The sequence below is a fragment of the Danio aesculapii genome, chromosome 10 (genome assembly GCF_903798145.1).
Source record: "Danio aesculapii chromosome 10, fDanAes4.1, whole genome shotgun sequence".
NCBI lineage: Eukaryota > Metazoa > Chordata > Actinopteri > Cypriniformes > Danionidae > Danio > Danio aesculapii.
In genome coordinates this window covers 16740640-16753102 of record NC_079444.1, presented here as the reverse complement: position 1 = coordinate 16753102, position 12463 = coordinate 16740640, and the positions used below count along the sequence as shown (strand labels likewise).

At 35.9% G+C, this 12463-nt stretch overlaps 1 pseudogene; it reads left to right on the top strand.

Moving 5' to 3' along the window:
* Positions 1 to 3304: 3304 nt before the first annotated feature.
* LOC130236738 (serine/threonine-protein kinase pim-3-like) lies at positions 3305 to 5665 on the top strand (annotated as a pseudogene).
* The last annotated feature ends 6798 nt before the right edge of the window (positions 5666 to 12463 follow it).

The following is a 12463-nucleotide window of genomic DNA, read 5'->3' as shown; positions in this document are numbered from 1 at the left end:
TGCGTAGTTTTCAATAAGTCGCCTTATACAGTATAGCGATTTATTATTATTATTTTATCTTTTATTAAATAATACGTGGGAATACACCGTTTCTTTAAACTCTCATCTTACCTGTTGGGCTTCTCATCATGGCAGGGTGTGTAGGAGAAGAAGCCATCATGTCACTCTGATTATCGTTGACAAATTTAGACATGATCATATTAACTCGAGTAAAAAACACAGTAGACATATTATTTGCTATTTGAGATACAAAACAAGTCGCTATTGTCATCAAATCACTGTTCACTGTACTCGTTAGTTTGTCACTCTGACGGAATTCTGAACTGTATGCTGTTCTATTCTATGACGTAACGGCGTTCTATTTTATGTTCTTTTTATTTGTCATCGGCGGGAGAAAGGGGGGGGGGGGGGTGGGGGGGGGGGTGGATATGGAAGGGTATAGATCCAAGATGGCGCTCCGATCGGTTAAGTTTTGTTGAGCTCTACAACTCAAAAAACAATAAATAAATACGCAAATTAATAATTAAATGAATAACTAAACACAAATTCCTGCATAAATAAAACAATTTATAAATAAATACGCAAATAAATAAATAAATAAATGTATATTTATATCTACAAATTCATGCATGAATAAAACAGTAAATAAATAAATACGCAAACAAATGAATAAATAAACCAACAAATTCCTGCATAAATAAAACAATAAATTAATTAATAAATTAATAAATACATAAAAATCTACTTTCAGTTTAGCATTTTCTTATTTCACCAACATCCGTGTAATTTATTTACTTATTTACCTGCATGCACTATTTATATATTTATTTATGCAGGAATCTTTTTTAAAAATATATTTATTTATTTGCATATTTATTTATTGTTTTATTTATGCAGGAACTTGTGGATTATTTAATTAATTAATTTTCATATGTATTTCTTAATTTCTTTATTGTTTTTGCAGGTTTCGTCATTCATACAGCTGCTGTTTTTGTCAGATAATAAATTTATAACATATGAAGTGTGACATTCCGTGATGAAAGCTCAAAAATACATATAATATATATTTTTTAAATATATTTATTTATATTATTTTTCATCTCTTTTCACAGAACTAGGGGAGCATGCTGCATCTCTGTAATGTAATGCTGCCATTAATTGAACATTTTAATTGTATTACTTCAGTGTATTAAAAAAACTAAATTAATTAAGTGAACGAAAAAAATTTAATGAAATAAATACCTAAACAAATAAGAGTAAAAATTATGAATTAAACAAAATTATTCATATTAGTCTAAAGACCGTGTAGTTGTTGAACATGACTAGTTGACTTTTTGGCAAATGAAGAAAAGTGAGAACACATGTTTTATGATAATAGCAGTAAATATGTATTTATTTATTTTGCACATTACGTGTGTTTGGCTGTAAAAGCGCACCTAACGTTACAGGTGTTTCTCTAAACAGGCGCAACTCAAGTCAGATTTTCTCCAGGTCATCATTTATGTTATTTAAATTAATTTTGTGTAAAAAAAAAATAATAATTAGACCTGTCCAGTTTCGTCTGGAATGTTCCCCAAACCACAGTCCGAGGTGGTTTGAGCGATCGGATTTAACGTTATATCAGATCAGAATAAAACCAATGAAGGCGTAAACAGCATCAGTAACACACTGTGACGAGACGGGATTAGCATGACAGCTGACGGCTGAGGACTCCGCTTGGTAGTAAAGCCTTCATCGGACAATTATTTTCTAAAATGTTAATGGCATAACTTAGCAGTCAAAAATAGGAAAGGGGAGGTCATGTACGAAACAAATCAATAACGTTACAGGACGCCCCGGCTAATGCGGCCATCCTAGAACATGATGGTTAAAAGGACAGATTCTCATCTGTTATGAAGTAACGCCAGCCTTACCCTGTTTGTTTGTTCTTTTTGAACAAATGTTTAATATTTTGACGCTGCTGCCTGCTTTCTCCTCCGTCTCTCTTGCTCTTTTCGACCCATATAGTTATTTACCATGGATGTCGCATCAAAGATTCAAATGTCAGTTAAAGTTACCGTTATGTCACGTGACTGGCGTCATGTTAATGTGATTCAAATCACTGACCATATTTGTTTAAGAAATGAAATTTATTACAAAATAATCATTTAAAAGTTACATAAAACAATTAAAAGGACAAATTCTGGACCTTTAGGCCGTGGGGTTGAGTCGTTCGAACCACCCGAACTGCCCCTGGATATGTGGAGTGCCTATATTTATTATTTGTTTAAAATGCGTCAAAAAGACAAAATGCGAAATAAAACAAACTCGTTATAATTAAAATCTCTTGTTATAAAATTAAATAACTATTTGCAGTATGACCAATTATTTTCAAGAGGCCAATCAGCTTTCAGTAAAACTTCCTTGCGTCACCTATATTAGTAGGAGAGAAATCTTTACATTTATCCAGTCTCACGGAAGTTCAAGTAGCCTAAATAAAGTTTTTAAAAACAATACTAAACAAACGGGATCATGTACCATAGTGAAGAAGTGGACGATGATGATATTATTAGATTAGATTAGATTCAATTTATTGTCATCACACATGTACAAATACAAGTCAACGAAATGCAGGTAAATGGAATTTATTATTCATTATTCTCCATTTTTTATTCTTTTTTATTCAATAATTCATTATTCTCCATTTTTTATTTATTATTCTCCATTTGTGGGATCTACAGGCATCATAAACTGCTTTCAGAAAAATTATTATTTTCTGAGAAACATGTGCTTATATTTTAGTTGCTATAGCGTGTTATGATATAAATTCTGACTGCAAATTAAAAACAAGCAACCGCATCGTAATCTGTTGGTTGAGAGACGAGGCGACGTTGCAGGACATTTCTGTGCGAATCCTGAGATTTCTGAAGCTGTTCGAGGATTTCAGAGAGAAGACTAATTTTAAGGCACAATTTCTTTAATCAGTTTTATTGTAGTTCTTGTTTTCTGATTATTTCTTTAAACATTTGTTTTGTTGTACTTTTCACTTCGTTTTGTTCTTATTTTTCCTTTACTTCGTTTTAAATTTAATTTAATATTTTATCTGTATTTCCTTGTTTTATTGCAGGTTGCAGGAAATTGTTCATGTCCCACATGAGTGAAGAAAGACGAGGTGAGTGTTTTTAATTTTTCATTTGTTTGTCATTGGTATGTCATTGCATGCATGCTGTTAGATGCTTGATTAAAAAGAAAAAGATTATAGAAGTTAACATCTAACAAAAAATATACATATAAAATGTTTTTATTCTTTAAAGCAATTATAATGATGGAAAAGTACAGAGTTGCTCAATAAAAACTGCAAGTTGCAACTTAAAGTCTGATAAAAGTGACCAGTGAAAGTGTTTGTTGTATATGTGATTTATATTTTAGCCTCAAGCTGTTTCAGACCCAGGCCTGTTGCCAGCCTGGTGAAAGGGAGGGTTCTTTTTTTCCTTTTCTTTTTAAAAGTGGACCTTTTTGCAGTTATTCACTTCATTTTCTATTTAATTAATGAGATTTAAATACTACATTTAGTTTACAAAAAATTAAATCTGCTAACGTTTTAAATTAAAAATGATAGCCTATTGTGACATTTATTAGGCAAATAACAAAGAGCAGCACATTCAATTTTCCTCAGTCATAATTTGGCCATTTGTATATAAAACATAATAATAATGTAGAGCTTGATAGTTTTTCTAGTCTTTCTTGTACAAAGTACATTTGAAAATTCAAGGATAACATTCATTAATTTATTCATTCATTTTCTTGTCGTCTTAATCCCTTTATTAATCTGGCGTTGCCAAATTATCCAACATATGCTTTACGCAGTGAATGCCCTTCCAGCCGCAACTCAAGGATAACAACAATAGCCAAATTAGTATTAAAATTAACTTAAAAAAATGTATATTAACTTTTGGTGCTTCACACTTTTTTATTGGTGATTTTTTTCTTTTAAGAATAAGGTACAAGATATAGACTAAAAGTTCCTTGTAAAATGTTTTCTCTATTTAACAACAATACAGTAGGTCAGTGGTGAAAAATGACTTTACTTATGTCAGATTCTGCTTGGTCTAAAAGCCTTGGTCTAAAAGCCTGGGTTATTTTTTTACATTTTATGACGGCTTAGCAGTTAAAATAGGACAAATGAGCTCATGTATGGGATAAATTCTGGACCTTTGTCAGAGGGGGCTGGGTCTTTTGAACCACCTGAACCCCCCCCCTGGCTACAGGCCTGAGACCCAGGAGTGCTGCTTTCACCCAGACACAGACACACGGGACAGCACCGCTGAGCTTCCAGGTTATTTGACTTCTCTGCCTTCACATTTGGCTGATTCTGCATCCACAGACCAGAGGAACAGCAAGAGGAAAAGGCAAAGCAGCAGCCAGCAAACACCATCCACCTCTTCCTTGGAGACCTGCTAAACGCTCTCGCAGGTCAGCACAGCTCATCTTCCAGATCTTATGGTTCAGTAAGGAAATGATTTGTCATTGAAGAGACTGCAGCATGTTTTCTCTTCTTTCTTCATTTCTTGTGCTCTTCTGTGTTGCAGACTTGTACCTGAAGGGCCCGCTGCTGAGGTGGATTCAGCTCAGTGTTTGCTGGGATCTGCAGGTCTGATGGACTGGCAGTAAGAGATTTTCATGCTTTAGAAATGTTGCTGTCAGTAAATGTCATGTGTCACTATCAGGCAGGTGTGATTTACTCTGCTTTTTCTGTTTGCAGGTGGCCATGAAGTATGTGTCAAAAGACCGGACCCCTGAAAGACTGAAAGTTGTATGTTTTGATGTGAGTCTCTTGTGTTTGATTCAGTCCTGTATATAATGGAAGGTTTGTCCTGCAGCACGGTCAGGATTGGCTGCTGCTGGAGGTGGCATTGATGACCCATGTAACTTCAGCTCCTGCCTGCCCCAGTGTCCTTTAGCTGCTGGACTGGTTTGACCGTCCCAGACGCTTTGTTCTCATACTGGAGCATCCGGCTCCTTGCCAAGATTTCCAGAGCTTCTGTGAGGATAACGGCTGTCTGGACGAGTGTCTGGCCAAGAAAATGTTGGTGAAGCTGATCGCTGTGCTGAAACACTGCGAGAGCCGTGGCATCCTGCACCGGGACATCAAGCCAGAGAACCTGCTGATCTCCACAGAGTCCCAGGACATCAAATGTCCTCCTGAAGATCTTCTGAAGCGCTCGGCCTACAAATACTTTTCTGGTAGGTTTGAGTTACAGAAGGAAGCGTTGTGTTGATGTTTGTGAACTTCTACTGATCAACTAAAGGGAATTTGTCTGTCCTGGAGCATTCTTAGCAGATGTTTGTGGTCTTCTTATGTCTCTCAGGCACTCCTGCATACGCTCCTCCTGAGTAGTTTTCGTGGACATCGCTACAATGTGACTCCAGCTACAGTCTGGTCAGGAGGAGTGACGCTCTACAACATCCTGTGTGACTGTTTCTCCTTCAGAGGTGTGCGGAGGGTCACATCCAGAAGCAGACTGACTTTCCCTAGGAACGTGTCAACAGGTAAGAGATTCAGACACATTCAGAGATGGCGTGACGAGTGAGCAGAAGTGTGTTGGTGTGTGTTTCTGAAGATGGTGTTGTGTGTAACAGAGTGCCATCAACTGATTTGCTGGTGCCTCAGAACAGCGCCAGCTGATCATCCCAGTTTAGTTGATCTTGAGCACCATCCCTGGTTGTACTGAACAGGTTACTAGTGACCTTACACTTATCTGAATCCAGCAGTCATGGCTTGGGTTGCATTGTCAGGTTCAGTGTAGATAAACACTGTCAATGATTTGAAGAAGGAGAGCAGGAGTGGCAGAGGAACTGAGGACAACAGATCCTGATCCTGAGCTTCCTCTGCTTCATCTCTGAGGTTCTGTGTGAAACTGGAGGAGCTGAGAACACGCAATGGTACAAATACATACTATAAGTAAAATAAGCCTAGAGTAAACTAAAAGTTTTGCATAATTAACAAACAAACTTGTATTTTGATGACATTGTGACTGAGTGTGGAATCATCAGATTTGTCTTCATTACAACCTACTGCTGTAGAAATCTTCACAGATGAGCTCAAGTATTCAGAAAGCAAAACTAGACCGCAAAGCAATTGCTGGTGAAGAGTGACCGCATAAGAACATCGGAGCTTTTATTAAGCCACATCTTATGACACATACAGTGTGCTTGGTGTTTCCATGTTTTCTCTAAAACCAAACCAGAAATCGAGGGTGTATGACACTGTTAGCATTAGCATGACGTGATTGGTCACTGTTGCTTATTTTTCTGGATTGGAACATTCTTTTAAAACGTTTGGCATATGAGTCAGCTATAACACTGTTTTAGGGTTTTATATATGAGCAATATCACATGAGTAGCAGTGCGATGTGGCTGTATATCAACACTGGTGGGAGGCATGTGTGACGAGGGTATGGATATGAGTTAGAACTATCTTTAAATAAAAATAACCGACTACACCACCCTGGCAGTGACCCAGGGAAATAACTCTATTAGAAAAAGACACATAGGTTCGTTTCCCCTCAAGAAGGCACAGAGGCGTGGGTAATTACAAAAGTACAAAAATATTTATTTTAATAAAATGTAAAGTTGTACTCATTTGTTAAAAGCACATCAGAAACTCCCACTTCATAAAAAAAGGAAAATAAATAAACAAAAATCAAAAACATACAGGATTGAGGTTCCCACTGACTGGATACAAGCAGACTGACTTTACCCCAGCACACGCACACCACAGTGCACTCGAATTACACTATCAAGCACTCAGTGTCTCACAGCACACGGGAAAGAAGCACCACCACCAGTTGGAAGGACCAGTCATCCACCGGGAGAAACCTCAATTCCTGAAATAAATCAAAATTAAAGTAAATAAACAGAAAATAACCTAAACACATCAATAAAGGAGTCAATCAGGTTAACAAACCTACTCTATGATCTGGTTGAGACAGCTACAGCAGTGATTACAACATCTCATATACACACACTCTGAATCAAAACAATTGACACTCAAAATAATAGTAATAATAGTAATAATAATAATAATAATAATAATAATAAATCAAAAAGAAATCTAAATAACAAAAACAAAATAATTGCTCTGCATAACTAAACAAAAAACAATTTCACAAAACAAAAAGCAGAGCACCAATAATGTTAACGCAAATCAATACATCCTAAACAAACAAATGAATGAAGGGGAGCACAAAGCGGCACACGGATCAAAAATGGGCAGTCCCCTTTAAACAGCTGCGTTGGTGGCATCTGAACGATAGCCAATGACACCGGCGTTAGTATTAGCAGCGTGGAATAACAGCAGTAGCACACGCCCAGACGACCTCCAATAACCACGGCAATAGCGAGGAATAAGAGCTAACAAAGCGATTTAGACATCGAGAGAAAGGGATCAAGAGAGAACAAGGGAGAATCCAATGGGTGCACAAAGCGGATGCTTTGAGCACTTGTTGGTCAGGTATACAAATACAGCGAGGTGCAGGACTTAGTATCTCTACTGCATGAAAAACGCAGGTTAAATTCTGCCAAATCCCATTACTCAGCCACTTAAAAGCTATCACATACCTGCAACGATGAACAGTCATCCAGCCACTCCAGCCCAGAAAAATGCCACAGCCACAATGCACTATAACAATGCCAAAAGTAACTTAACGTTGGCCCATTCAAGCAAATGAAAAATCATTATCAGAACGAACACAATGCCTCTACCTGTAGCTGCGAAGACGGACACGCAAACAAAGTGCGTCGGAGTCAGACGTGATGCATCCCAAGGGACAACCAATCAGGCTTTAAAAAGGCGGCGCTACGTGCCGATTGAATGATGTCAATGTCAATCAGCTGCACAGCACGAATGATGTCAATGTCAATCAGCTGCGCAGCACCATCACATTTGGATTGACTCCAATATCAATATCAGCTGCACTACACCATCACACATGCGTTGGCATGTGGCCGCAGGCCAAGTGCCTTAGTGTCCCACCAGGGAGAATATACTGCCACATCTCACTGCTACGAGTGTGAACTTGCATTTATACAACAGTTGTAATCGGGTCTCAAAATCCTTTTGTAAGAGGAACTACTTTCTTCCGCCACTCATTCTCATCTGCCACTGATAGATGAGAACAGAAACCTATGCTACTGCACCAATGACACTTTAGAGCTTGAATGATTCTCTAGCGTAATATCTAAAGTAATGACTAAACAGGGGATTTTGCACACATTTTAAGATTATAAGGCTGAACAGCATGAAATGTCATCAGTCTACAGAGATTTCCCAGTATTTCTCTGTTGCAATCGGGAGATCACAATAATTAACCCTGAAAAACCAAAGCAACTCAATCACTACCAGATTACTTTTGTGTTTGTGATAAGGAACAACGCTAAACACATGCATCTAAACACACTAGTATGCAGTATGGAAAACAGGAGACTCATTGGAAACAGATGGCCATTTCCGGTTTTAAGACTTTAAGAGGAGTCTCGTCTCACACTCAACACACTACAATTACAATGGTATAAATACAGCACTGCAACATAAAGAAAGAGAAAAGAGAGAGAGATAGACTTAGAAAGTCACTTACCAGTTTAATAATGATATGATCAGCTGTAGTCTAAAATTACGCTATAGTTTTCCTCCTGTAAAGGCTTATTATGTGGTCTCTGTCGTCATTTTGTGGATGAACAACGTCAACGACGTACTGTCTCTCAGAAATGATAAATATGATTAGATTAGATTCAACTTTATTGTTATTACACATGTACAAGTACAGTGCAATGATATATTTAAAAATAGGCGCTATTATAAATAAACTTTATATAGTTGCAATCTCAACAACTACATTCTTGCCTAAAAAAAGCCTCAAAAGCACATTATGTTGCCTAAAAGCAGCAATATTTGTCAAACTGTAGAGTGTTCTCTGCTTATCGCTGTATGTGGGTAATACACAAGGGTGAAGGGTTAAGAGGCACGGCTATCAATCAATCAGATTCAAGAACCAAACAGAACAATATTAAATATATATATATATATATATATATATATATATATATATATATATATATATATATATATATATATATATATATATGTGTGTATACACAGTTGAAGTCAGAATTATTAGCCCCCTTTGAACTTTTTTTTCTTTTTTAAATATTTCCTAAATGATGTTTAACAGAGCAAGAAAATTTTCACAGTATGTCTGATAATATTATTTTCTCTAATGAAGGTCTTATTTGTTTTATTTCCGCTAGAATAAAAGCCATTTTAAGGTCAAAATTATTATTGCCCTTTAAGCTAACTTTTTTCGACTGTCTACAGAACAAACCATCCTTATACAATAACTTGCCCAATTACCCTAACCTGTCTAGGTAACCTAATTAACCTAGTTAAGCCTTTATATGTCACTTTAAGTTGTATAGAAGTGTCCTGAAAAATATCTAGTCAAATATTATTTACTGTCATCATGGCAAAGATAAAATAAATCAGTTATTATAAATGAGTTATTAAAACTATTATGTTTAGAAATGTGTTGAAAAAATATTCTCTTCCTTAAACAGAAATTGGGGAAAAAATAAACAGGGGGCTAATAATTCATGAGGTCAATGGTCCTACTTTGACTGGTATGCCATCATAAATAGTGAAAATAACCCATAAAAGGCAAAATGAAGTATGTCGTTATGACGTAAATGAAGTCATATTTCACTCCGGACTTCCTTTATTGTTATTAAATAGGGAAAACATTTTACAAGGAACTTAATTTATTCTAAATCTTGGACCTTACAGTATTCTTGAAAGAAAAAATGACCAAATTTTAATACTAATTAGGCTGTTGTTGTTATACAATAATTTTCAAATGTAGGTTTTACAAGAGAGGCTAGAAAAATCATCAAACTCTATTATAATTATTATTATTAGTAGTAGTAGTATAACTATTATATTATTTATTTTTAATTGTTCAATATTCGAATGGGCAAATTGTGAGTGTTGAGGAAATCTGAGGAAAGTTGAATGTGCTGCTCATTTTGTTATTTGCATAATAAATGACAATAGGCTACAGTTTTTAATTTTAAAACTTTTTTCCTAATGATAATTTTATAAAATTAATGACAGATGTAATACATTTGTATTTTAAACATAAGTCTTTTTTACTCTAAATCTATGAAATATTTTTAGTAGGCTACATCAAAAAGTTTGATTATAATTACCATCCCACAAGCTAATCCAGCTAAAATAATGCTTAAAATGCCACTAAATGTAGTATTTAAACCTCATAATTAAATAGAAAATGAAGTGAATAACTGCAAAAAGGTCCACTTTTTGAGAAAAAAGAACCACCCCTTTTACCAGGCTGGCTACAAGCCTAAACTAACTAACTAACTAACTAACTAACTAACTAACTAACTAACTAACTAACTAACTAACTAACTAACTGTCTGTCTGTCTGTCTGTCTGTCTGTCTGTCTGTCTGTCTGTCTATCTATCTGTCTATCTATCTTTTTTTATGACAAAAAAAGAAAAAAGCATTTAATTAAACTTACGCAAAAAAAAAAAAAAAAATTCTCTATGTAGCCTAATAAATTGATTGGGAATGGTGATAAGTATGTTTTTTACCCCATTCCTCTGCATGAAGTATTGCCTTAAATATAGGCTACAGTAAGCCTAATTCAAACATTTATTAATATTCCAGTCTGCTGTCAGAATTCAGAGCTGACAGATTATAGCTGACCTTCGTTACAGCTGTTATTAAGAGCAAAACTGACCTGTAAGCCACGGTCTCTCTCTTAAATTATAGTCTCCTTCAGACAGGAAAAGAACAATGGCCTGCAAAATGACTACAGCAGGACAAAACAATCAGATTACAACAGATTTCAGAATACGATTAAGACAATTCAGCAAAAACTCTATAATGCAGCCTACGACAAATGGTGTCATTAAGAGATTAATGACATAAAAATCCACTTTAATACTCACATTGTTTTGAAGGATTATGAGATGAGGGAAGATCAGAACAATGTGGATTTATTTTTAAATTGTAATATGTTAATATAGCATGTGGAGAATGACGACGCATTTGCTAATTTAGATGTGTCTGCATAAAATCTCAAATATATGAAGAGATTATTTAATAAATGACTTTTGATATAGTTCTTAAAATGAAAATTCTATCATCATTTACTCATCCTCCACATGTTCCAAACTACTATTGATGCTTTGTTCTTTCCTACTATTGATGTTAATGGCTGCTGGTTTCCAACATTCTTCAGAATATCTTGTTTTGTGTTCAACAGAAGAAAGAAACTAATACAAGACACACAGGACGTTGTACCCCAATGTACCCCAATGTCGTGGGGACATTGGATTTTGTTTGGAAATGAAAATCGAGTTAACGTCAGAACCCAATGTCCAGCGTCCAATCTTAAATCAACCAAATATCAATGTCTAATTATGTTACACCTTGACCGTGTGTTGACGTTACCACTATGACATCTGTCAGACCTTGAATTTTGGTCACTTTCCAACACAACCTAAACTCAAAACAAACATCAATGTAATTTGGTGTCATTATTGGATGTCAAAATAACGTTGTCCTTAGATGCTGACTAGACATTGAATTTTGGTCACCTGACATGATGACCTAAATCTAACCTAATATTAACCCCAATTAAACCCAATGATTTTAAAAGAATTAGTTGACTAAGTCAATCCATTGCCTTAAAATTTTGTAAACTAACTTTGTGCATAATTATAAATAATAAGTTGTCAACTGAGGCCTATTTCAGTAAGGAGGTTTAACGCACTTGAGTTTAAACTTGAACTCTGGGTTGACTTACCAAGAGATTAAAAACTCAGAGTTTTTGGTTTCAGAACAGCTGATCCGAGTTTGGTCAATCAAGTCTGAGGAGACTAAAGCTGCGGTCACGCTGGGCTTTTCCTCCCATAGACTTCCATTCATACGCACGCGAATGCTTCAGACCGGAAACGCAGGGTCATGCGTTAAGTTTCGCAGGTTGCTGCGGTGCAAAGTTCAAGCCTGGTGAACTCTAACCTGCGAAACTTAACGCACGACCTTGCATTTCCAGTCTGTCACATTCGCATGCGTACACTATAAATGGAAGTCTATGGGGAGAAAAGTGCAGTGTGACCGCAGCTTTATTCAGAATTAAGTTGCAGTCACACTAGAGGTTGTGGGTGCGAAATTCTGTTGTACGACCCCGCGAAAAGCGGCAGGATTAAACAAGATAATTAGGAATTTTAAAAAGCGAGCTCCTTACCCTATCCATAAGAGTGCGCCCTGCCACCCTTCGAAGGAAACTCATTTCGGTCGCTTGTATTCGAGATCTGCAAAAGTTTACATTTAAAATATTAAAAGTATTTAAATATTAAAGTATAATAAAATAAGTAATGTAATGTGTGACAGTTATTAACTTT